Genomic DNA, 24,117 nt, shown 5'->3' with positions numbered 1-24,117 from the left:
GGGAAATAACCCAAACATTCCTACATTTTTCTCTTCATGTCTTTCAGCCTCTGTTAATAATCTGCTCTCTTCATAGGGTGAAAACCTACTGAGAAAGACAAGGTTCTAAAGTCTCATGTACTTGTTCACCACAAGGGGGAGTCCTGGCCACACCTTTCTATAGCAAAGTAAAGGTAGAGGGAAGCAAAATCTTTGTGAAAGTTTCTCCTAACATTAACAAGATTTGAAAAACTGCTGTACTGTTGACTAATGGGAGAATACCACTTGATTTCCAAGAAGCAGTTTCAACCAGCTAAATTTTATTAGTATCCTGAGAAAAAAAAAGGAGAATGTAAACCCTTAGGGCAGAATCAAACTCCAGAGAGTAAGCAGGTCAAAGTAAGAGAATCTCAGACTGTTCCTTATGAGTAGGCACATAAAAATAAGACTCCAATAAACTCCATGTGTAATATCAACTATAAATTCTACCAATATAATATTATATATCAACTACACTTTAATTTTAAAAAATTCTCATCTGCATTGCCTTCAAATATATCTGAAACAATAGGAAACATTTAAAATAATACACTTCCTGAGCAAAGCACATTTCTCTTGCCTTTACCTTCTAAACCTCCAAAGAGCAATGAGATTTTTTCTCCTCCTTGGTAAAAAAGATTCCATATATTCATAATTCTTTGGGAGGGTAAAGTGAATGAGTCAACTTCCTGTGTGTATGTGTATGTGTGTATATATAAAATAATTATTATGCCTTACAAGGATGAACTACAAGCCAAAAAGTGACGTTACAAATACACAACAAAGTATAAAGTATGCTACACAATTACAAAAGATGTAAACATGCCTTTGAGGGTTATAATTTGTATTGGAAGATGTACCAGTAGAAAGTACAGAGGGATTCAGAAAAAAGAAAGGAGCCCTTTGGGTTTCAATACTTGGACAAGACTGCGTGAGAAAGTCAAACATGAACTGGGTCCTAAAATACACACAGCAAGGAAAAGGCACACTGTCACAGTTGTCTGCTCAGCTGCACTAGCACAAATAAACAAATAGCCTTATCCACTCAAAAATATTTGAACATAGGTCAAAGCAATGGGAGAAGATTTCAGTGTGAAATGGAATTTCATGACTACTGTCCTCTGGTGCAAATGCCATCAAATTTTCTTAATCCCCACTAGTCATTTGGGCAATAATTTTAACTTAAATGATTGAATAAGAAATCATATCTTTGCTCTTGCTATTTCATTTGCATGGTATGTTCTTCCTCACTCTTTTTTGTGTCTAATAGTACTTATTCTCAACATCCATCTCAAATGCTCTTTCCTCTGAGAAATCAATGATTATCTCTTGTTCCTTTTGCACCTCGCAGACACTAACATGCAGAGATTTATTCTTTCAAGGAACAAATACAAAATGCCTTACAGATGCTTTGGATAAAAAGATGAACTTAAAAACAGTCCTTGACTTTAAAATGGTTCCAGCCTAGCTGGAAATTAAAAATAATAATTACAAATCAAAATAATTAGAGGTAAAATGAAACTGTGCAAAGTACAGTCTTTCAGTCAATTCAAATTCTGTTCATGAGGGTTACAGGGAAGTTGAAATCATCCTTCAAGAAAAACTGGCATTTGAACTGGCATATCCATGAAGGATAAGTAAGATTTTTCCAGAGAATAAGAAGAAACTACAGACTTGGGAGAAAACCCACTGGAAAAAAAAATTAAGAGGTATTAGGTTGCGTAGCATGCTGGTATCGCATGAAGTTATTCAGTGACCAAGTCTGACTACCCTCCCACACCATCATTCATCATTCCCAACCCATGCTCTAGGATTCAGCTATTCCAGTCTCACTTAGATCCCATACCAAACTGCTCTTCCTTCTTGAATGCCTCCCACACATTTTATTTTTCTTCCTAGATATATCCAACTTGTTCAAGAACCAAAGGATCATTTCATATATTGCCTCCTCTGGGTAGCCTCGGTAAGGATTAGGTGCCCCATCCTTGCAGCCTACAGAATTTTGCCTATTTTTTTTGTCCTAGTCTTCATTACACTTATTATAAGCCTTTTCACTTAAGCTATGAAGTCTTTTCTGTTTCCCTAATATTTAACATTTTCTGAATGCATGAACAAACCAAAACGAATGAATGCATGACAGCTACTAAGTACCAGAAACTCTGGAAGCAGGGAGGGGTGCCTACTCATAAGAATTCATCCTTGCTCTTAAAGAGTTTCCAGTTTAGGTAAGTCATAAGTGGTGTATCAGTGGCTGAGGTTAAAGGGGGACGAGATAAGACACTGAATCATAGGAGCCACTGGCAGAGACTGCAGGGAGGAGACAAGAGGGAGATTCCTTCTGTGTGTCCCCAGCATCTACTAACATAAAGACTGAAAACTGGTAGACCCACAGCCAAAAGAACCACTGGCATACTTTAAGCTCACATTGAAAAGTCAGAAGATTTTATATAAAAAGATGGACTTCTGGCTTCATTTGAATAATTTGGTAACATGGAACTGTATTCCCAGAACTTAGGAACAGCTGTCTTTTTTAGATAGGGCACTAACTCTCACATTTACCAGTCTTATATTAAAAAAAACTTATTTCAGTAAAGAAAAACATCAGGTAAATAACTGCACAGGCAGTAGTTGAATATGGTCTAAAAAGTGTAGCTGGTACTTAAATGATGGTTCAAGTCCATAGAAAACAACACACGGGCTTCCAGATTCTCTACCACTGCCACCCCCATCCTCACTTGTAACTTCTAACAATCTTGGTCAAATTGTACACATAAGTTGGGCACATCTCTAAGGGCTTCATTGTATATTGCACCCTTTATAAAGTGTCCTTGTACTTATTTTCCAGAGTTTAATTTCATCTGATATTAACATTAGAATCCCTACTTTCTTTGATTTGTACTTTATTTGATTTGTACTCCAGCTGGGGCTGGAGCTGAGTTCATCTTTTCATTTTCAAATTTTCTGACTCATTTTAATTTAGTGCTTTCTCTACGTACAGAATACACAATGTAGAATGTTCTTTGTTTTATAATTCAACCAGAGGCTTTTTTTTAATAGGTAGGTTTTAGCATATTTACATCTCTAGGTGTAATAGTCAGATGAGTCTATCATTTCTTAATGAATTCTTTTCTTAGTTTTAGCTTTTTAAAAATAATTTTCACTATATATTCTTTGCTTGTGTTGGTATGTGTGTGTTTCTTCTGACAATTTAGAAAGTTTGTGTTTTTGCTTTTGTTACTACCTTTATTATGAAATACACTTTATCTCCTATTTATTAAGATAATGTCTAGCTACTACCTATTCAGAAAGCATGACATAAGCATAATTGAACTTCCTTCTCCCTTTTTTCCCTCTCTGCCACCAATCTAAATAGGTATCTGAGGGAAACAAATTCCTTGTGGCAGAACCACAACTGTAAAGGCCTGGGGTAAAACACAGGAAGTTTTTCTGTTTATGTGTTTGTTTGAAGAAAAGCAAGGAGCTGGGGCTGGAGCTGAGAGTGAATGAGAGAGTGGGAGGTGATGAGGTCAGAGAAGTCACTGGGGTTGTGTGAATATTTGTCTTTTGCTCTGAGTAAGATGAAAGCTATGGAAAGGTTTTTGACCAGGAGGCTGACAGATGATTTACATGTAACTCAGGCTTCTTTATGGAGATTAACTGTAGGGACGCCAAGCACAGAAGCAAAGAAACCATTTGGGAGGTGATTGCAATAAGCCAGATGAAAGAAACGATGGCAGCTTCATCTAGGATGGAATGGTGATGTTAGCTTGGCCAGATGGGTCAGACTCAGGATATATTGTGAAGGTAGAAGGATTGGATTTCCTGAAGGGTTGGATGTAGAATGTGAGAGAAAGAGAAAGGATTACTGCAAGGCTTTTGACCTGAGCGTTTGCTGCAATGTTCTCCAGATTGCTGTAGGAGGATAGCAAAACCTATTATTAAACCCCAAATTAGCAACCTCAGATAGTTAAACCTATTATTAAACTACGATAATAATTGAAATGGTATGATAATGGATCATGAATTTACACTAAAGAAAATCTAGGAAAAAGAACAGAAGCTTAGAAAGGGACCTTAATTCAAATAAGAATTTAAAATAAAAGTAGCACTTCTAATCACCAAAAAAAGGGATAAATAATTCAAAGGATTACACTGAAACAACTAAATAGACAGCTGGGAAGAAAGAATAACATTGCTACCTACCACTACCTGATATCTTACAATAATTGATAATCCTCCCCCAAAAATGTAAAGACAGCAAGGGACTAAAAAGTTCTAGAAAAAAAGACAATCTTTTTAATTCATGAAGTGAAAAAGACTTCTACAAGTATAATGCAAAACACAGAGGCCATAGCTTTTGCCTTCACTTTAAAAAACCAAAAATCTTCTGCAAATCAAAAGATAAACAAGAAACGGGGAGGGACGCTATATTTGCAAGTAACACAGACCACACATCATTTATATGTGATTTGTCAACTTTTCTGTATTAATAAAATTAATTATTTTTTAAATCTCATAATAAAATAGAAGAAGAAAAATAGATTCAGGAATTGGGATAACTGAAGAAAAGAGAAGGTAATGGCACTAGACCAAGAGGATATATTAAACATGTGACTAGGAAGCTGTAGACACCCCCACCAAATTCCCTGTCAGGCCCACATGGGGAGGTGACTGCCCCTCCCCGTCATTCTCTGAAAAATGACGTGAGATTTACTCTGAGGAGAGGTTGTTATGTATGGGTACTAGATCCCAGGACTCTAGACTTGGTAAGAGGCTGGATTAAAACAGGAGGGCTAGGATAAAATCTGTCTATAAAATGGCAAGATCTGCAGCCCCTTTTCCTAAAGGGTTACTTATAACTTCTTCCCATGTTCCCTCCCCACCTTATTCAGGTTGGGTGGCTTAAAAATTTATTTTTCATGGTTCTGGAGTGAGAGCCTACCTACTGGTTTGCAGATAGAAGTCTTCTCATTGTATTTACACATGGCAGACAGAGAGCTAATCCTCTTCCTTTCCTTATAGGGACACTGATCTCATCATGGGGTCTCTATCTTCACAAATGAATTATCTCCTAAAGACCCCACCTCCAAATGCCTTCACATTAGGAGTTCAACGTATGAATTTGGGGGACACAAACATTCAGTTCAGTGAACCATCCCACTCCAATACAATAGATAATAGAAAATACTGACTGTAACTTATATAGATGACACTAAAGTAATATCCATTCGTCAGCAAAACCTGCTTATGCACACAGAGACAGAAGCTAGCATTTTAGTAGTGCCTCCTCTTAAATGTGAACCAATAGCCAATGATCACCAGGCCTGTGAGGTAAAGACTATGAAAGGGTAAAGAATACAAGACTTAATTTTCAAGGCAAATAAGAAAGCTGGCACTTGTCCTACAGGAAAGCAAAACTCACTGTAAGGTAAGAGTCATTGAAACAGCATGGTTTGTGTGAGACAAAAACACCCATGAAAAAGAATAGAGCATATACCAGTTCAACATACACATGTGAACAGATGCAGAACAATTGTCTAAGCATATGGAGAGACAGAAAATTGTATTCCTGTATCATCCTATGCAAAAACAAGTCCCAGGTAAATTTTAAAAGAACTAAATATAAAAATACCAATTTAAAATGTTCAGAAACAATATAGCAGACCATTTTAATGACATTAAGATATGGAGAGATTTCCTAAGTCCCGAAAAGCAAATTCTGAAGGGACAGGTCTAATTAAATAAATCTCATAGATATTGGATCACACAGATATTTAAACTTCTGCTTGACAAAAGACAACTGTTCTAGTACGCAAAGTATATAAAGAGCTATAAGGTCATAAAGAAAGAAAAGATACAAAAATTGGAAGATGTGAAAAGGCAATTCATGGACAAGGACAACCAAATGACCAATAATCAGGTAGAAGAGGCTCAACCTCTTGAGTAATCAGGGAAATGCAGAATTTAAAGTAATACAAATTTGACATTCATCTGATTGCCAAGAAAGAACTGATAACACTAATGCTGGGAGAGAATGAGGGAGTGCAGTTGGCTCCAAAGCTTGGAGAACAATTTAGCAATATTGCGTGAGACTGAGATGTGTATACTCTATGACCTGTCAATTTCAGCTCTAGACTTCAACTCAGAAAAAGTTTTGCTTCATTGTAAGATCCAAAAACCAACACCATTAGTGACACATTATTAGTAGTAGCAAAAAATGGAAGCAATCTGTGCATAACATAAACTAATGGATAAATTATGGAATGTTTACATATATCATACAGTAATTAAAAACACTCAGCAAGCTCTATATGCATCAAAATGAATAAAACTCAAAAACATTTTTGTTGAGCAAAGAAGCTACAGATTGATAAAGTACAATATCATTAATGTTTTAAGACAAACCAATATTTTATATAAACCAATGTATATAATATTTAATATTTATATAGCAATATATTGCATATGTAATATATAGCTATGTGTTCATAAATGTGTAATCAAGTTCTAAAAATACACGATAGGAGCTACCTCTTGTGTATTCTGTTTTTTCTTGTCTTTTTAAACAATATAAGAAATGGTTTCTTTTTTCTTAATTTATACAGCTACTTTCCTCTACAAAATATTTTCTCATTTTTTTAGAACACACCAATGTTTTAAAATGCATCATGCCCACAATAGACACTAGGAATACTCTTTAAGTGAATGTTGTGTTCTGAATTCCCAGTCCGTATGAAGTAGGAGAATGAAATGTCTTTATCTATAACAGTAAATATTGCAAAATATAAACATTCGTTGTATCTGGGTGGTAGGCATAGGAGTAGGGAGTCATGTAATTTTTGCATTTTCTATATGCTTAAAATATGTCATTTAAAGGGAGAAAGGGAAGAAGGCAAGCTCAATCTGGAACCAAAGCCTTAGTCATCACTGTAAGGAAATAATTTTAAGTACTTTCTACTCACATTCTTCACTGAGCCAAGTCTCCACCCTCCCTACAGCCTCACGTCTATGATGAGTCTATGCTCCTAAAAGAGACTGGTTATTTCCCTTCCTTGTATATGGGAGGTCTTTGCTTTTGGAGTTTGTAACTTCGGGATGTTCCTTGTGACGTTTTGATATGGGGTGGGCAAACTGAAAGATGGATCAAGATTCATCACATATCGAATTTCCTTTAAAGTGTGTGTGTGTGTGTGTGTGTGTGTGTGTGTGTGTGTGTGTGTGTATTTATTTTTTGGAGGGAAAAGTAAAAATAACATTTCAGTCCTTCTTTCCAGGCAGCTTAAAACTAGGAAGTCATTCATGTAATTTTATTTATGATAACATGGATCCAAAAAAAAAGGAAACCAAACACAAAAGTAATTTTCAAAGATTGATTAGTGATCAATGTAGTGGTTAAATATCTTGCATATATGACATCCAGAGCAATTGTTTTGTTGTTTTGAAATGCCACCCCACAATGCCTCCCCCCATTCCATATGGCCAAATCAATTTCAGTAACATCATCTTGAAAGTGAATTATCATAATGGCCAGAAAAAAAATGCAGATGGATCGCTTCTCGGCCTTTTGGCTGGGATCAAGTGTAGTATCTGTTCTTGTCGGTTTGATATGTGTGATGCGTCCTCTGTCCGAGGACAGTGTATTGAATGGATTTTTGGAGCGGGGAGATGGAGTGGGGGCTTGTTCCGTCCACTCCACGCATCGACCTGGTATTGCAGTACTTCCGGGAACGGTGCACCAAAAAAAAAAAAAAAAAGAAGAAGAAAAAAAAAAAATGCAGATGGAGAAATTTTTATTTTAACTTCATATATATAAGCATGCTTGTAAAAATAAAAATAAAAATAAAAATTTAAATATTTCAGTAAAATAAAGGAAAAGAGAGTATCAAATGCTTTTTAATTACATTACTGTAATTTTTGCAAGAAGGGGAAAATACCTGCAAGTTGGTCTATCACAGAAATGAATAACATTACATTTCCTGTTCTGAATGTTAAAAACTTAGAAAAATTTGTCAATGACTGCATGAAATTTGACCTTCTTTGTATCTTCATATTCAATAGATTGTATAGCCAGATTTGTCAATCCATCTTTGGAGCAAATAACATGTTTTAAGAGTTTTCACTCGGAAAACTTTTTTCACACAAAGCAGAAGACATAAAAAAACTTAGGGAAAGCCTTAAACAGGATGACACATTTGGCAGTCTTAAATGTTGGGTTTAACAAGAAATTCCAGAAATTTCAATATTCTTCATGTCTTTGTCTTTGGGATTGATTCTAGAGGCTCTCCAGTGTTTGCACAATGAGGAAATTCCCATTAAAATGTTATCTTTGCCAACAATTACTTTTTATGCAATTTAGTAAAAATTTCCCAAGTTTTTCATTTCATAAAAATAATTGAGAAAATAGTAGTAAATATTGGCACTTTTTGATCTATTGCTTTAAAATGGTGTCAGTGCAAAAGTAAAAACTGACCAGCATCTTTCGTTTTTTTCTCTTCTTTGAACTTTTTAAGAAATGTAAATGTTCTATTTCCAACAGATGATGAAAATGTTCTAAACTTGGTAGTGATGGCTGCACAAGTCTGTGCATATATTAAAAACTGTTGAATTGTATACTTTGGATAGGTAAATTTTATGGTAGGTGGATTATATCACAGTAAAGATGTAAAGAAAAGAAAAACTCAAGAGGAACTGCAGGAATAGTTTAGAATTAAAATCAGTGAAAGCTTTTGGGGAGTAGGAGCATCTGATCACTAGTGTTATTTAGAATTGCTGGCAGTTTTATATTCTTAAACTCTATACAATGAGCTCGATATAACCTGTAATGAGGGTGAAGAGCACCCTTGGCACACCACTGGATCAGTTCATGTGTCCATAATTCTGTGTAATGTAATTGCTATTAAATTTTGCTCCCTTATGCTCTAAACTCAGGGCAGCTGTATTACGGCTGTCCAAATGCTAAGCCACACAAGCAGTGGTGGAATCCAGCATTAAATGACATAGTCAGGGGTGACTTTGCAGTTTACCTTCTCTGATACTGAATTTTCTGTTTTGCATTTCCTCTCTCTCTCTCCCCCTCACTTGATCTCTCTTTTCCCCTTTTCCCCTCCCTAGCATTCTGTGTTAGAAACATCTGAAAATTATTCCAAAAGGTTTAATGTTCTTAAATCTGTCAGTTGCCTGAAACTTTAACACCAGCAGAATAAGGTGTTTTTCTTTTTTAAGGTATGTAGGCTATGGCAGCAGTGTAGCTACAGCACCTACGTTCACACTAATTCCACTTCTTTTTCCTGCAAAGACAAGAGAAACTTCAACCCAGACACCAAAAAGTTTGCTTTGTTTTCAGGTGGGTGGGATGGTAATGTTAGTTAAGATGTGACAGTTGTTTCCCATCCCCCACTAGGGTGGTGGGCTGGCTAGACAGAAGAAATTAACAACACAACAGTCACTTATGTACAGGCAACATTATGGGATGTTTCTGTCAAAACCCAGGAACTGTCAACTGCCTTCTTCCTATTTCCCAACAGGTGATCATCAAAACAGCAGTTACCGCCTAGCAAACAAAGGGCCTCTGCCCAAAGGCACATACTTTTTCTCTGGTCAGATATACTTTCTCTTCTGTTTCCCAGGCAGCTGTACTCTTTTTACTTTCAAGCTTGACAAAGTGGACTGACTCCTTCATTTTCAGTCTCTTCTCATTTTTTCCATTTCCTAATCTTCTAATGATAGAGTGTGTTGCTTTTCCCCAGGCAGCAATGGATGGAGTTCTTTGACAGATACAAGTCAGAGAGGCAGCTGTGTAAAGAGGACTGGCTCAGAGTTGAGTCACCCACCCATCTTGCTCTCTCTAAAGAAGGGATAAGCAACACTTCTTAGCCTGACTGTCCAGAGCCAGCCTTGGAAGAGTGAATGCCAGATCCCAACCTCACAGGAGATTGACTATTCTTAAGAGGGGGGGTATTTGTGGGGACAGCATATATATATATATTTAGAAAAAGCATATTGTAGTGTGTTATAGTGAAGTACCGTGGCTAACAGCATGGCTATTAGCTTGGTCACTTATGGGCTGCATGACCTCATGAAATTATTTTTTTCTCTTTAATTTCAGATTCTATATATATAACATGGGGCTAATAAGTATTTTTTTCATTGAAAGGTAGACTTTTTGTATTTTAATGTTTATGAAATTAAGATATCTGACACCTGTGCTCTTTCGTTATTTCATTTATACTAGTGCTTACCTGCTATGGTTGTTAAGAGGCCGAGAGGTGATTGTGTGTGTAAGGTGCACATCACTGGTGGGAATTCTTCCATGACAGACAGTTTCTCTTTGAGATAGTAGGGGAGGCATGTAAGAATCTGTGAAAACCTGAGGTTTTTATTTTTATTATTGAGGATGTGGGTTTGTGTAGACGTGTGAATTTTGCTCACACGTTGTCATGTTGGGCAGAGCTCAACTGAGACCACTCACCTCTGCTCCAGGAAGCACTTGCCCTGGCAACTTGAATAGGACTGGAGGATCTACTTCTCAGATGGCTTACCATATGTGGGGTGTGGCATTATTTTTTATTTTAATTTTTAACATTCATCTTACTGAGGAATAATTCACATACTATAAAATTCACTGATTTAAAATGTGCATTTCAATGGATTTTAGTGGATTTATCAAGTACAAACATCACTACCATCCAATTTTAGAACACTTCCATCAGCCCAAAAAGCTCCTTTGTGCTTATTTATGGTTAATTCCTATGTGCATTCCCAAGCCTATTCAACCACTGCTCTGCTTTACTTTGGTCTTTATAAATTCACCTTTGCTGGAGGCACTGAACAACACATTAGAACAGATGGACCTAACAGACATCTACAGAACACTCCACCCAAAAGCAACAGGATACACATTCTTCTCAAGTACACATGAAACATTTTCCAGAATAGATCACAAACTAGGCCACAAAAGAGCCTCAGTAAATTCAAGAAGATTGAAATTGTACCAACCAACTTCTCAGATCACAAAGGTATGAAACTAGAAATAAATTGTGCAAAGAAAACAAAAAGGCCCACAAACATGGAGGCTTAACAACATGCTCCTAAATAATCAATGGATTAATGACCAAATAAAAACACAGATAAGCAATATATGGAGACAAATGACAACAACAGCTCAATGCCCCAACTCCTGTGGGACACAATGAAGGCAGTTCTAAGAGGAAAGTATATAGCAATCCAGGCCTATTTAAAGAAGGAAGAACAATCCCAAATGAATAAAGCTCACAATTAATGAAACTGGAAAAAGAAGAATAAATGAGGCCCAAAGTCAATAGAAGAAGGGACATAATAAAGATGAGAGAAGAAATAAATAAAATGGAGAAGAATAAAACAATAGGAAGAATCAATGAGCAGCTCCACCTGACCCTGAGGTGGGTGGTGTGTATGGGTGGCATTGCAGAGGCCTCCACCCAGGACAGCTCTCCCTCCCCGGGTCTCACCCCTCTTCGCCGCAAGTTCCCTAGTCTTGTAGGCCTCTCAGATCTAGTATCATGGGGTGAGGTGAGAGCAGGCCTGTGGAGGGTACCTATCGCTGAGGAGCCAAAGTCTCAAGCAAGGTACAGCCTGAACACCTTGGGTGTGTTGATCTGAGCTGCTTCTATTTAGCTGTAAAAGCAATAGAAGAGGAAAGGAATGTCCCCTTGGCAACTGACTTTATACAAATAAGCCAGTATAAGTTCATGGTTTCAGACTTGATGAGAATGTAAAAAAATTGTACTGGAGAAGGTGTGTTGGAAAGTTAAAGCTACTACTGCCTTTCAATTTCTACAACTCTATTACTTATTCAAGAGAACTTGTCATTTGAAAGGAGGAATAGCCTTAATTTTGAAAGACTAGAAGCTCAACTTAAGGCATGCCACTGTAGGATCATATTTTCTAAAGCACAGCCTTCTGTGTTGGCATTGTCTATCACCGTACTGGAGATCCAAGCACAGAAGTATGTAGAGTTAACAGAAGGAGTAGAATGTCTTCAGACACACTCCAAGATAAACGGCAGAGATTTGACCTTCTGACAAGAACTCGTATCCAAGTATTTAACTGAATATTCATCAAACAAGTGTTCCAAACCAAATGTTCAGAAGTTGAAATGGATTGTTTCTGGGTGTACTGCACAGCAATTGAAGCATAGTTACTATAAAATAACCCACCTTCCAACAATTCCTGAAATGGTCCCTTAACTGGATTATTATGGCAATGAAAACTCCTCTGAAGCCCTCTTCAAAATCCTGAGCTATGGATTCTATAATAATATAATGGATTTAAGCTGGGAGGCCTCAAAACATTACAACTAGAGTAGCATTGATCCTCTCAGGTTTGGGAAAACTGCCTAATATTATGCTGAAGTGGAATTACACTAAAATTTGAATTAATCTGTGAAGCATAAAATCAAGGTTAAGAGCGTAAGTGTGAGATGCTAATGACAAGCCTGTCAAGATAAACTGTGAATCTTCATTTCTAACATTGATCCAACTTTCTATATTGGGTCAATATATTGTATTTAGATGATATTAAAAATGGTGACCTACTCAATTTAAATTTTAAATTTATGAGGCTTATATCAAAACCAACATTACAGGAGTGCACTTTTAAGGTATAACAAGTGTTACTATTTTAGGCAGTAAAAGTGGTCTGTTGTCACCTAAAGTAAGTAATTGACTATCCAGAAATGTGGACTTCATTGCTACATAGGAATTACATTTAAATCTGAGAGCATTTTATATAAAGCAAAAACCTGCAGACTGAGTAATCTTGACATATTATCTTCAATGTTTTTTTTTTCAAGAAAACAGGCGGTGTTTGTATCCATGACAAATTTTTATACAAAATTGGCCTCAATCTAGTCCTAGTGAGAAAAATTTTTTTGTATTAGTAACTCAAATTAACATCGCTCCAAAAATTTACTAACACTCCAGAAGTTTTTATACTAAGGACTATTGGTATAAAACTGCCATTGTTTCTAAATTTGAATTTTGTTTAAAAGGAAGTAAATATACTATTTGCCTCTACTGTGCCAAAAAGAAAATCTTAAGACAAGTAAGTAGGTATCTTCATAATTATGAGTTTGCAAAGGTAGTGTTCAGGATGTCCTACTAAGTCAGTCAGTGTAAGGAGATCTAATTATGAGTTTGCAAAGGTAGTGTTCAGGATGTCCTACTAAGTCAGTCAGTGTAAGGAGATCTATAGTGCTAAAAGTGTTGTAAACAGTTACTCAATGCAGTGTGCAGCCCAAGTCTATCCAGGATGGCAGTACCCAATTCTGACATCATATTATGGATAAATAACTCAATAATAAACCAAAGAACCACAGTATATCTTACACTTTTGTAAACTGTGTTTTATGAATAACTTTTCATTTTTCACATAAGGCTGATATATTTCAATATTGTTAATACATCAGTGTTAATTTTGAGTTGGCAGGGGTAACCTAACAAACTGCCATTAAGTTTTGCTACTAAAGGATATACCTTTCAATAAAGTTACTGAAATGCAAGAAAAAAAAGAATTAATGAAAACAAGAGCTGGTTCCCTGAGAAAATAAACAAAATAGATAAACCCCTAGCCAGACTTATCAAGAAAAAAAGAGAATCTATACACATAAACAGAATCAGAAATGAGAAAGGAAAAATCATTACAGACACCACAGAAATACAAAAATTATTAGAGAATACTATGCAAAATGATATGCTAACAAATTGGATAATCTAGAAGAAAAGGACAACTTTCTAGAAAAATACAACCTTCCAAGACTGACACAGGAAGAAACAGAAAATCTGAACAGACCAGTTACCAGCAATGAAATTGAATCGGTAATCAAAAAACTACTCAAGAATAAAACCCTAGACCAGATGGCTTCACCACTGAATTTCATCAGACTTTAAAGAAGACCTAATACCCATCCTCCTTAAAGTTTTACAAAAAGTAGAAGAGGAGGGAATACTTTCAAACTCATTCTATGAAGCCAGCATCACTCAAATACCAAAACCAGGAAAAGACACCACAAAAAAAGAAAATTACAGACCAATATCCCTGATGAACATAGATGCAAAAGCACTCAGCAAAATATTAGCAAACAGAATTCAAAAATACATCAAAAAGATCATCCATCACAATCAAGTGGGATTTATTCCAGGGATGCAAGTATGGTACAATATTCAGAAATCCATCAACATCATCCACTACATCAACAAAAAGAAGGACAAAAATTACATTATCATCTCCATAGATGCTAAAAAAGCATTTGGCAAAATTCAACATCCATTCATGATAAAATCTCTCAACAAAATGGGTATAGAGGGTAAGTACCTCAACATAGTAAAGGCCATATATGACAAACCCACAGCTAACATCATACTTAACAGTGAAAAGCTGAAAGAGACAAGAATGTCCACTCTCCACACTTTTATTCAACATTGTAATGGAAGTCCTAGCCACAGCGATCAGACAACACAAAGAAATAAAAGGTATCTAGATCAGCAAGGAAGAAGTTAAACTGTCACTGTTTGCAGATGACATATTATACATAAAAACCCTAAAGAATCCACTCTAAAACTACTAGAACTAATATCTAAATTCAGCAAATTTGCAGGATACAAAATTAATACACAGAAATCTGTTGCAATCCTATATTTTAATGATAAACTAGCAGAAAGAGAAATCAGGAAAACAACTCCATTCAAAATTGCATAATAAAGAATAAAATACCTAGAAATAAACCTAACTAAAAAAATGAAAGACCTATACCCTGAAAACTATGAGGCACTCTTGAGAAAAATCAAAGAAGACACCAATAAATTGAAATACATCCCATGCTCATGGGTAGGAAGAATTAATATTGTCAAAATGACCTTCCTGCCTAAAGCAATCTACAGATTCAATGCAATCCCTTTCAAAATACCAACAACATTCTTGAGTAAACTAGAATAGCTCTAAAATTAATATGGAACCACAAAAAGACCCTGAATAGCCAAAACAATCCTTAGGAGGAAGAATAAAACAGGGGGGATTATGCTCCCTGACTTCGAACTCTACTACAAAGCCACAGTAATCAAGACAATTTGGTACTGGCACAAGAACAGAGATCTATAGATCAATGGAATAGAAAAGAGAGTCCAGATATAAACCCACACATATATGGCCAATTAATATATGATAAAGGAGTCATGGACATACAATGGAGAAAGGACAGCCTCTTCAACAACTGGTGTTGGCAAAATTGGATGGCTATATTTAAAAGAATGAAACTGGATTACTGTCTAATTCCATATGCAAAAGTAAACTCAAAATGGATCAAAGACCTGAATGCAAGTCATGAAACCATAAAACTCTTAGAAGAAAACCTAGAAAACTTAGAAGAAGCAAAAATCTCTTGAATATAAACATGAGCAACTTTTTCCTGAACACATCTCTTCATTCAAGGGAAACAAAAGCCAAAATGAACAAGTGGGATTATATCAAACTAAAAAGCTTCTGTACAGCAAAGGATACCATCAGTAGAACAAAAAGGCATCCTACACTACAAGAGAATATATTCATAAATGACATATTGATAAGGGGTTGACATCCAAAATATATAAAGAGCTCACAGACCTCAACACCCAATAAGCAAATAACCTGATTAAAAAATGGGCTGAGGATCTGAACTACTCCAAACAGACACTTATCAAAAGAAGAAATTCCAAAGGCCAACAGGCACATGAAAAGATGCTCCACATCACCAATCATCAGGGAAACGCAAATTAAAACTACAATGAGATATCACCTCACACCAGTTAGGATGGCCAACATCCAAAAGACAAGCAACAACAAATGCTGGCCAGGATGTGGAGAAAGGGGAACCCTCCTACACTGTTGGTGGGAATGTAAATTAGTTCAACCATTGTGGAAAATAATATGGAGGTTCCTCAAAAGACTAAAAAGAGAAACACCATTTTACCAGGAATTCTACTCTTAGGAATTTACCCAAAGAAAACAAGATTACAGATTCAAAAAGACATATGCACCCCTATGTTTATTGCAGCCCTATTTACAACAGTCAAGACTTGAAAGCAACCTAAGTGTCCATTGGTAGATAAATGGATAAAGAAGATGTGGTACATAAACATAATGTAATATAATTCAGCCATAAGAAGAAAACAAATCCTCCCATTTGCAACAACATGGCTGGAGCTAGAGGGTATTATGCTCAGTGAAATAAGCCAGGTAGAGAAAAAAAAGTACCAAATGAGTTCACTCATCTGTGGAGTATAACAACAAAGTAAAATCTTAAGGAACAAAACAGCAGTAGACTCACAGAACCCAGGAATGGACCAGCAGTTACCAGAGGGAAAGGGGTTTGGGACGGTGGGTGGGAAAGGAGGGATAAGGGGATTAAGGAGTGTTACAATTAGTACACATAATGTAGGTAGGTCATGGCGAAGGCAGTATAGCACAGAGAAGACAAGTAGTGATTCTGCAACATCTTATTACACTGACGGACAGTGACTGTAATGTGGTATGTGGTGGGGACTTGATAATATGGGGGAATGTAGTAACCACAGCATTGCTCATTTGAAACCTGAGCATAAGACTGTATATGAATGATACCGTAATAAAAAATAAAAATAAATAAACACACACACACACACACACACCCCAAAATCACTGAATTATGTGCTGAAAAAGAGTGAATTTTATGGTATGTGAATTATATGTCAATGAAATTGTTTTTTAAAACACACACAAAATTTACCTCTGCTAGACATTTCATGTAAATGGATTCATACAGTATGTTGGTCTTTAGCATCTGGCTTTTTTCACTTAGCATAATGTTTTTGATATTCACCCATGTTGTAGCATGTCAGTAGTTTGTTCCTTCTTATTGCTTAATAATATTCCACTGCATCCATCTATATACTATAAACATTCAGTTTATCTATTCACCAGTCAATGGCCATTTGGATTATGTCCAGTTTGAGATCATTATGAGTAATACTGCAATGAACATTCATATATGTTCGTGAATTATTTTTATTTCTTCTGGGCAGATCTCTAAGTGTGAAATTACTGGATCATATAAAGTTTATGTTTTTGGTAGGAAACTAAAAAAATATTTTTCTAAAATGGCTATACCATTTTACATTTCTACCAGTGGTGTGTAATGGTTCCAATTTGTCCATATCCTCCCCAACACTTGCTTGTTTTTTAATAATAATTCTTGAGTATTAATTAATCTTAAATTAATTGTGGTAAAGAAAAACCCACAAAACTTTCCACATTAAATATTTCTAAGTGTACAGTTCAGAAGCATTAAGAATGTTTGCATTTATACAACCAATATCTAAAACGTTTTCGCCTTGCAAAACTAGAACTCTATTCTCAGTAAACATCACCCATTCCCTACCTCCCTACCTCCTAGCCCTTGCAAAACACCATTGTATTTTGTTTCTATGAATTTTACTACTCTAGATACATTATATAAATGGTATCATATAGTATTTACTTTTGTGCGACTGGCTTTTTTCAGTCAGTATAATGTCCTTAAGATTCCTCCATCAGTAGCATGGGTCAGAATTTCCCTCTTTCTTAAGGTTGAAGGCATTGGTTTTTAAAGGCTAAGGAATGCTGCATTTATTATCTTCAGAGTTTAAGTCAAGTCCCCCTTGCAGTTCTGGGTGCAGGGAAGGGAAAAGGAAAGAGAAGGAAAATAAGAGAAGAATATTGGGGAGGAAAGTTTCTATAAAGGAGAACGAAGTACAGAAAGGAATTAGGAATATACTTTACCCCAGCTTTGCCCAAGGTGAGCCCAACCACCAAATTCCCTTTGGCAGTCAGAAGTAATTGCCTTTCTGCCTTTTCACAAGGTATATATGAAAGTACTCCTGGGCAGACTGGCTTTCGGGGTCTTCTTACTCTTAGTTGATTTTATAGTTGGTTCTGCAATTACTGCCTGTAATCAGATCACATTAGACTTCACAGAAAAGCAAAAAATTGGGGGCACTTGCATACATTTGTTAAAGGGCTGTTTCAAGAACACTTAACAACCTTTACAGAGCATTAACATCTTAATATTATTTAAACTGAGGAGTAAAATTACAAACATCCTTCTTTCTCAAGGAATTGTCATATATTGTCCTGGATTATTTAGAGAATTAATAGAGTGAGGAACTTGTTGTCCCTAAAGAATACTCTTTACTATTACATGGCAACATCAGATACAAAATATGCAACTATGGTAAAATAGGGCAACAAATCTTAGAGCAATGAAGTGTGGGGGTGAAGTTGGAAGGCTCTCTCCAGAATGTTTGTATCATATCTTATCTGACAATTCATGTCAAGGGATGAAGGGACTGAATTTCTTAAAATACATGTAGAGAGGCAGGAGATTTCCCTGGCACTGGAGAAAATTTTTAAATGGAATAGCAAAAAAAGATATCTGAGGAGGAAGAACTCTGCAAAAGGGTAGAACACGTCTACCTATGGAATAAATTCTGTCTACATTGTAGCTTTTATCAAAGTACTTTTTTAAATGAGGAATATGGTCCAGATCAGTGATTTTTCAAACCTGTTTTTCACATACTGGAAGCCATTCTCCTAATTCTAAGGTAGAATCCAAACATAATGGCAGCTAACATTTTTCTGAAAAGCCCCATGCTCCCCTCACTCTGCTAAGTGCAATTATATGCATTACCTTGTTTCATTCTAAGAGGTAGGTGCTATTAAACCAATTTTTTTTTATGAGGAAACTTACTCAAATCCATTCAGATAGTTGAGAAAGCCAGATAAATACCCAACTGCTCTAATTACATTTGGGGGTGAGAGAGGTCAGGCCTAGAGCCCCAGCCACTTGCCTACCCTCACCACCACCTGTCCCACTCCCACAGTTCCAGTCCAAACTTCTGGGACTTCAGTGAAATACCACTCGGTCTGAGAGTGACTGTCAGGAGCCCGTCTGTGGGCAGTGTGCTGAAGAATGAGTTAGTTGGTACCGCTGCTCTGTTTTAAGAAGGGTTCTAGCTACCCAGCTATGGATAATTTTATGTGTCAACTTTACTGGGCCAATGGATGCCCACATAACTGGCAAAACATTATTTCTGGGTTTGTTCTCGAGGGTGATCACTCAACCAAGTAAAGATCTCGCCTCACCGGTGTGGGCAGCTCTCATCCACTCTGATGAGGGCCTGAACGCAGCAAAAAGGTAGAGGGAGGGTAAATTCCTCTCTCTCTCTCTTTTTGACCTCTGACATCCGTTTTCTCCTGCCCTTGGACATCAGAGTTCCTGGTTTGGGGGCCTTCAGACTCTAGAAAGTATACCAGTGTCTTCCTTTTTCCCTTCCCTTTCTCAGTCCTTTCCCTCATGTTTGGCCTCACACCAGAGGTTACACTGTAGGCTCCTTGGTTCTTAGACTGGACTCGGACTGGGTTATACCACGGCTTTCCTTGTTCTCCAGCTTGCATACATGGCAGACCTCAGCCTCCCCAGTTCCCATAATAAATCCCTTATATATCTATGTACATCCTGGAGAACCCTAATATACCAGAGCTTCTCAAAACTTTATTAAAATAAGTTATGACTAGAACCACAGAAGGCTTTTCCTTCTTGTACCTCATCAAATAAAAAATGTTTAAACATTCTTCTGCTTGTTTCAGTGCTCAAAATTGCTTTTTATTAACAAAGAAAAAAAAGGATATGAAATGGATAGAAACCATCTTGAGGGAAATGTACGTTATGGAAGGGTGTACATACAGAAACACCCTTGAAGGAAGCACCTATGTGTCACTTCTGAAAAGCTTGTGGTTGGCTTCACAACCCTGGAGACTCTGCTCTGTGCCTTGTTCAAACCATGGTTCTGGCCTAGTTTCAAGCCGGAGCTCACTCAACACTGGATTCTAGCCTTATGGACATTTACTAGGGGACAAGCAAGTTCACGAATCAACCTCAGGCTGCAGCCTGGGAATAGTCCTCTGAAATATTACGGCCTTTAGCTGGACAGAGTTAGTGCAGAAGGAGGTTAGGACAGGATCTACAAGCCAGCAACCTAGAGGGCCATTTGGGAAATATTTCACAAAGAATGTTCAACTTGTATCTGTTCCAAAAACCTGTTCTGAGCCATCTCAACTCTCCTGCATGGGCTCTGCCTCCTGGTGATTCTGCTTTTACAGTTATGGGACAGTAGAATCACAGGGGGAAAGGTGCTGTTGTATCTGAAGACCAGGGTGGTCTATATGCTCCACACTGTCCCAGGACAAACCAGAGCTCTCATCAGCCTCCAGGAAAGCACCCATAGGTCAAAAGAACTGGGAGCACTTGGGTGGAGAAGCCCTCTACAGACAAGGAGTGTTGACAGCACAGCCAAATAGAAGCACAAAGGAAAACCCAAAAGGACTTATATTTGCAAGGACAAACATGTCTTCATAGACAGCACGTGGAGGAGAAACAGAATTGGCAATACGAGGACTGTTCCCAGCAGTTCTGAGAAATCAGGTAACTTCGGTTCCAGGGAGAGGGGAGCTGGCGGCACCCATCTCTGCTGGCCTCACTTGGCCAGGGCCAACTTCATGGACCTAAGGACCATTCTTTTACCCGATTAACACGCTCGTGCCCCACTCTACATCCCAAGTACCGACAATGGCTGCTCCATATTCTGCAGAGATTCTCCCTTAAACACGAGTTTCTGCAAAGGAGCTCAGTCAGTGTCTGTGGCCTCTTCAACACTGCACAGCGGTAATGGGGAACCGGCTCTCGGCGGCCCTGCCGCGCAGTGATGGGAAGGTCAGGCTTCCTGCTGTCGGGCGCCCGCTCTCCTCCCTCTCGGCCCAGAGCGGGTCCGACCTGTCTGCGTCTCGCGCCCCTCGGAGCAGGGGGTGGCCAGGGCGGGTGAACTGAGGCAGGGCCGGGCCAGCGCAGCTGGAGGCGCTGGGGCGCTGCGGCCCCACCTCGCGGCTCCGAGCCGGCTCTCTGAAAAGTGACTGGCCATACTGATGTAAGCCAGCGTGGAGAGCTTCTACTTTATAGATGTTGGGGTTGGAGGATTCTGAGACCTTTCCTTTCTCCTTTGGCAGGGTGGGAATACAGTAACGGCCATGTCGAGATGCAAGCTGGCATAGGGCTGACTAGGGGGAGAATCCAGGAGAGAGTGCTTAGTGATGAGACCTGAGGATTAAATCCCTATGTGGACGGAACTGACTTCATCGTTTTAAAAGAGTGTATTGAGATATAATTACATACTCAAAAGCTTAAAGTGTACAATTCCATGGGTTAAATATATATATAGAGTTCTGCAACTATTACCATGATCTAGTTTTAGAACATTTCCATCAACCCCAAAAGAAACCCACACCCATGAGAAGTCACTCTTCTTCCCCCAGCACCCCAGCACATATGCACACAAACTTCTCCACCCCCAGCCCTCGGCAGCCACTGATCTACCTTTCATGTCTGTGGGTCTTCCTGCTCTGGACATTTCACATAAATGGGATCATTTTCTTGAAAGTATGTAATCTTTCTTGACCGACTTCTTTCACTTAGCATAATGCTTTTGAGGTTCATCCGTGGTGTAACATCTATCAGTACTCTTTCCTTTTTATTGCTGAATAATATTCCATTGTATGGCTATACCACATGTTCACCAGTTGATGGACATTGGGGCTATTTCCACCTCTTGGTTATTATGAAAAGTGAAGCATTGAACATTTGTGTGCCAGTTTTTGTGTGGATGTATGTTTTCATTTCCCTTGGGTAGGTATCTAGAAGTGGAATTGCTGGGTCATATAGAGCTCTTTGTTTAACCCTTGGAGGAACTGCTGAAGTCACCATACCATTTTACATTCCTACCAGCATCACAGGAGGATTCCAATTGTTCACATCCTAACACTTGCTATTCCGATCTTTTATTATTATTATTATAACCATCCCAATAGGTGTGAAGTATTAGCTCATTGATTTGCAGTCTTGAATGGATAATGATGTTCAATATCTTTTCATATGCTTATTATCCATTTTTGTTCATCTTTGAAGAAATGTCTATTCCAATCTTTTGCCTGTTTTTAAACTGAGTTATTTGTCTTTATATTATTGAGTTATGAGTGTTCTTTACATATTTTAGATACAAGTCCCTTTTCAGATGTATAATTTACAAATATTTTCTTCAAGTTTGTGGGCTGTCTTTTCAATTTGTTGATGAGAACTGACCTTTAATAATTTTGTCTTATATTTATTTTGAAGAACTCTTACAAGTTTGCCATGTCACTGTTATGTTTGTTAACTTTGTCAGTTTCCCTGTTACTAGTATTAAAATGCCTTCTGAAAAGTCTCAAAGGAAGAGTGTCTATGATTTTAGGGAAAAGTAGTAAGAGGAAGAAATAGGAAACCTGCTGCCGGCTTCCAAGAGGGTCCGAGACTAGTGTAGATGAGAACTACAATGAGAATGAAAGTCCAATGCTAGGCATTAAGGTAAGGATAGGAACTATTCTAGAAAATGTTATCTAGGGGGCAGAATCTCATGTGAGTCAAAACCAGTCATAATCCCCACCTCCCTTGTGCAATTAGGCTCTATTTTTTGGCCAGTACTTCATGCTCAATGTAGCACTTGTTATTACATCAACTCTGATGAAATGAGGGAGGAATCAGGGACTTTCCAGAATATATATAGTTTCTTGAATATGATGCTAGTGAATGTAACGTGTTCCCTCTAATCCATGTGCTCTCTAATAAATAAAATTATCAAGATTGAGATTGGAGAATATGGAGAATTCAAGAGAAATTTCCTCCTAAGTAACAAACACAATTAAAAGACCAAAAGATAGGACCTAAATGGGGAGTTTTAAGAGTTGGATGAAAAGAGCCAAAGGATTGAAAATAAAATTACTGGATGCTTACTCTGAACTGGGTACTATATAGAGTTTATCTATCACCCACCCTATGGAATTGGCACTATTACCATCATATTATATATGAAAAAAATTAAGAACTAGAGAGGTTAAGAAACTTGCCCAAAGATACACAGCTAATTAGTACTGAAATCAGGATATAAATTTACATTTTTTACTCCAATATTATGTTCTTCCTACTCTTCCTAAAGAAGTAATTATATTACCTCCTAAAGAAAAGAGGCTTATTTTTCATACCATCTTCTAGCTAAATTATAAGTAGGCTTTCTCTAAACTAACTCAATGTAGCAAGCAGTTGTTTACTTTATAAGCATTCTCATTTATTCTCCCCTCTACCCTCTACCTCTGTCATGAAACCAACCCACCTCCACTCTGGAGGAGATGTAATCTCCTTCTCTAAAGCCAGTCCTTATTCCTGTACTCTGAGTCAGTGTTTCTCAAAATTTCACATGCAGATGAGTCACCTGAGGATCTTATAAATGCATATCCTGATCTGATAGGCTTGAGATTCTGTATGTATAATAATCTCCCAAATGACACCTCTCTATGAGCCAGACTTTGAGTAGCAAAGGTTTAGATGTTAGTGCTTAAAGGCATTCATTAATGCCCTTTCTATTAATTTTTCCATGTCTCCAGTGGTGGCCACCCTCTCAAATGCCCCCCAGGGATTGTCACTTCCTGGGGTCCACAACTTTGTGTAGTTCCTTTCCCTGGGGAGTAGGGGTGACAGTGTGTGACTTCCAAGGTTTGTTTATAAAAGTCATTGTGATTTCCATCTTGTCCTTACCTTGGAAAAAGGAATAAGGTGAAGCCAGTGTCATGTTGTGATGACACTCAAGCAGCCTTATGATAAAGTCCAGATAACCAAACCAAACCAAACCAAACCAAAGACCATGCTGCTATCATTGTGAGTTATGTGAGTGAGCCATCTCTGATGGACCATCCTCCATCTCTAGTCACACCTTCAGATGACTGCAACCCTGTTGACACTTGGACCACAGTTTTATGAGAGCCCAAAAGCTGGAAACACCCAGCTAAGAGGTTCTTGGATTCCTCACTCACAGACAATATGTGAGATAATAAATGTTGATTGCTGATTTAAGCAGCTAAGTGTTAGAGAAAATTTTTTTGACACAATAAATAATAGAACTACTAACTCTTTTATATCTACCTCCAAGCATCCAGAGA

The 24,117-nt window shown here is 37.5% G+C and overlaps 1 non-coding gene and 1 pseudogene across 1 annotated transcript; both read left to right on the top strand.

Moving 5' to 3' along the window:
* Positions 1–7,566: 7,566 nt before the first annotated feature.
* Positions 7,567–7,759, top strand: LOC140850642 (U2 spliceosomal RNA). Its single transcript, XR_012133593.1, has one exon. It is a non-coding gene; the product is annotated as a U2 spliceosomal RNA (small nuclear RNA).
* A 1,080-nt stretch (positions 7,760–8,839) lies between these two features.
* On the top strand, positions 8,840–12,258 carry LOC108394156 (cyclin-G1 pseudogene; annotated as a pseudogene).
* Positions 12,259–24,117: the final 11,859 nt, after the last annotated feature.

Source organism: Manis javanica, chromosome 7, assembly GCF_040802235.1.
Source record: "Manis javanica isolate MJ-LG chromosome 7, MJ_LKY, whole genome shotgun sequence".
Classification (NCBI taxonomy): Eukaryota; Metazoa; Chordata; class Mammalia; order Pholidota; family Manidae; genus Manis; species Manis javanica.
The sequence above is the reverse complement of the archived record's forward strand: the minus strand, read 5'-3'. Positions and strand labels throughout refer to the sequence as shown.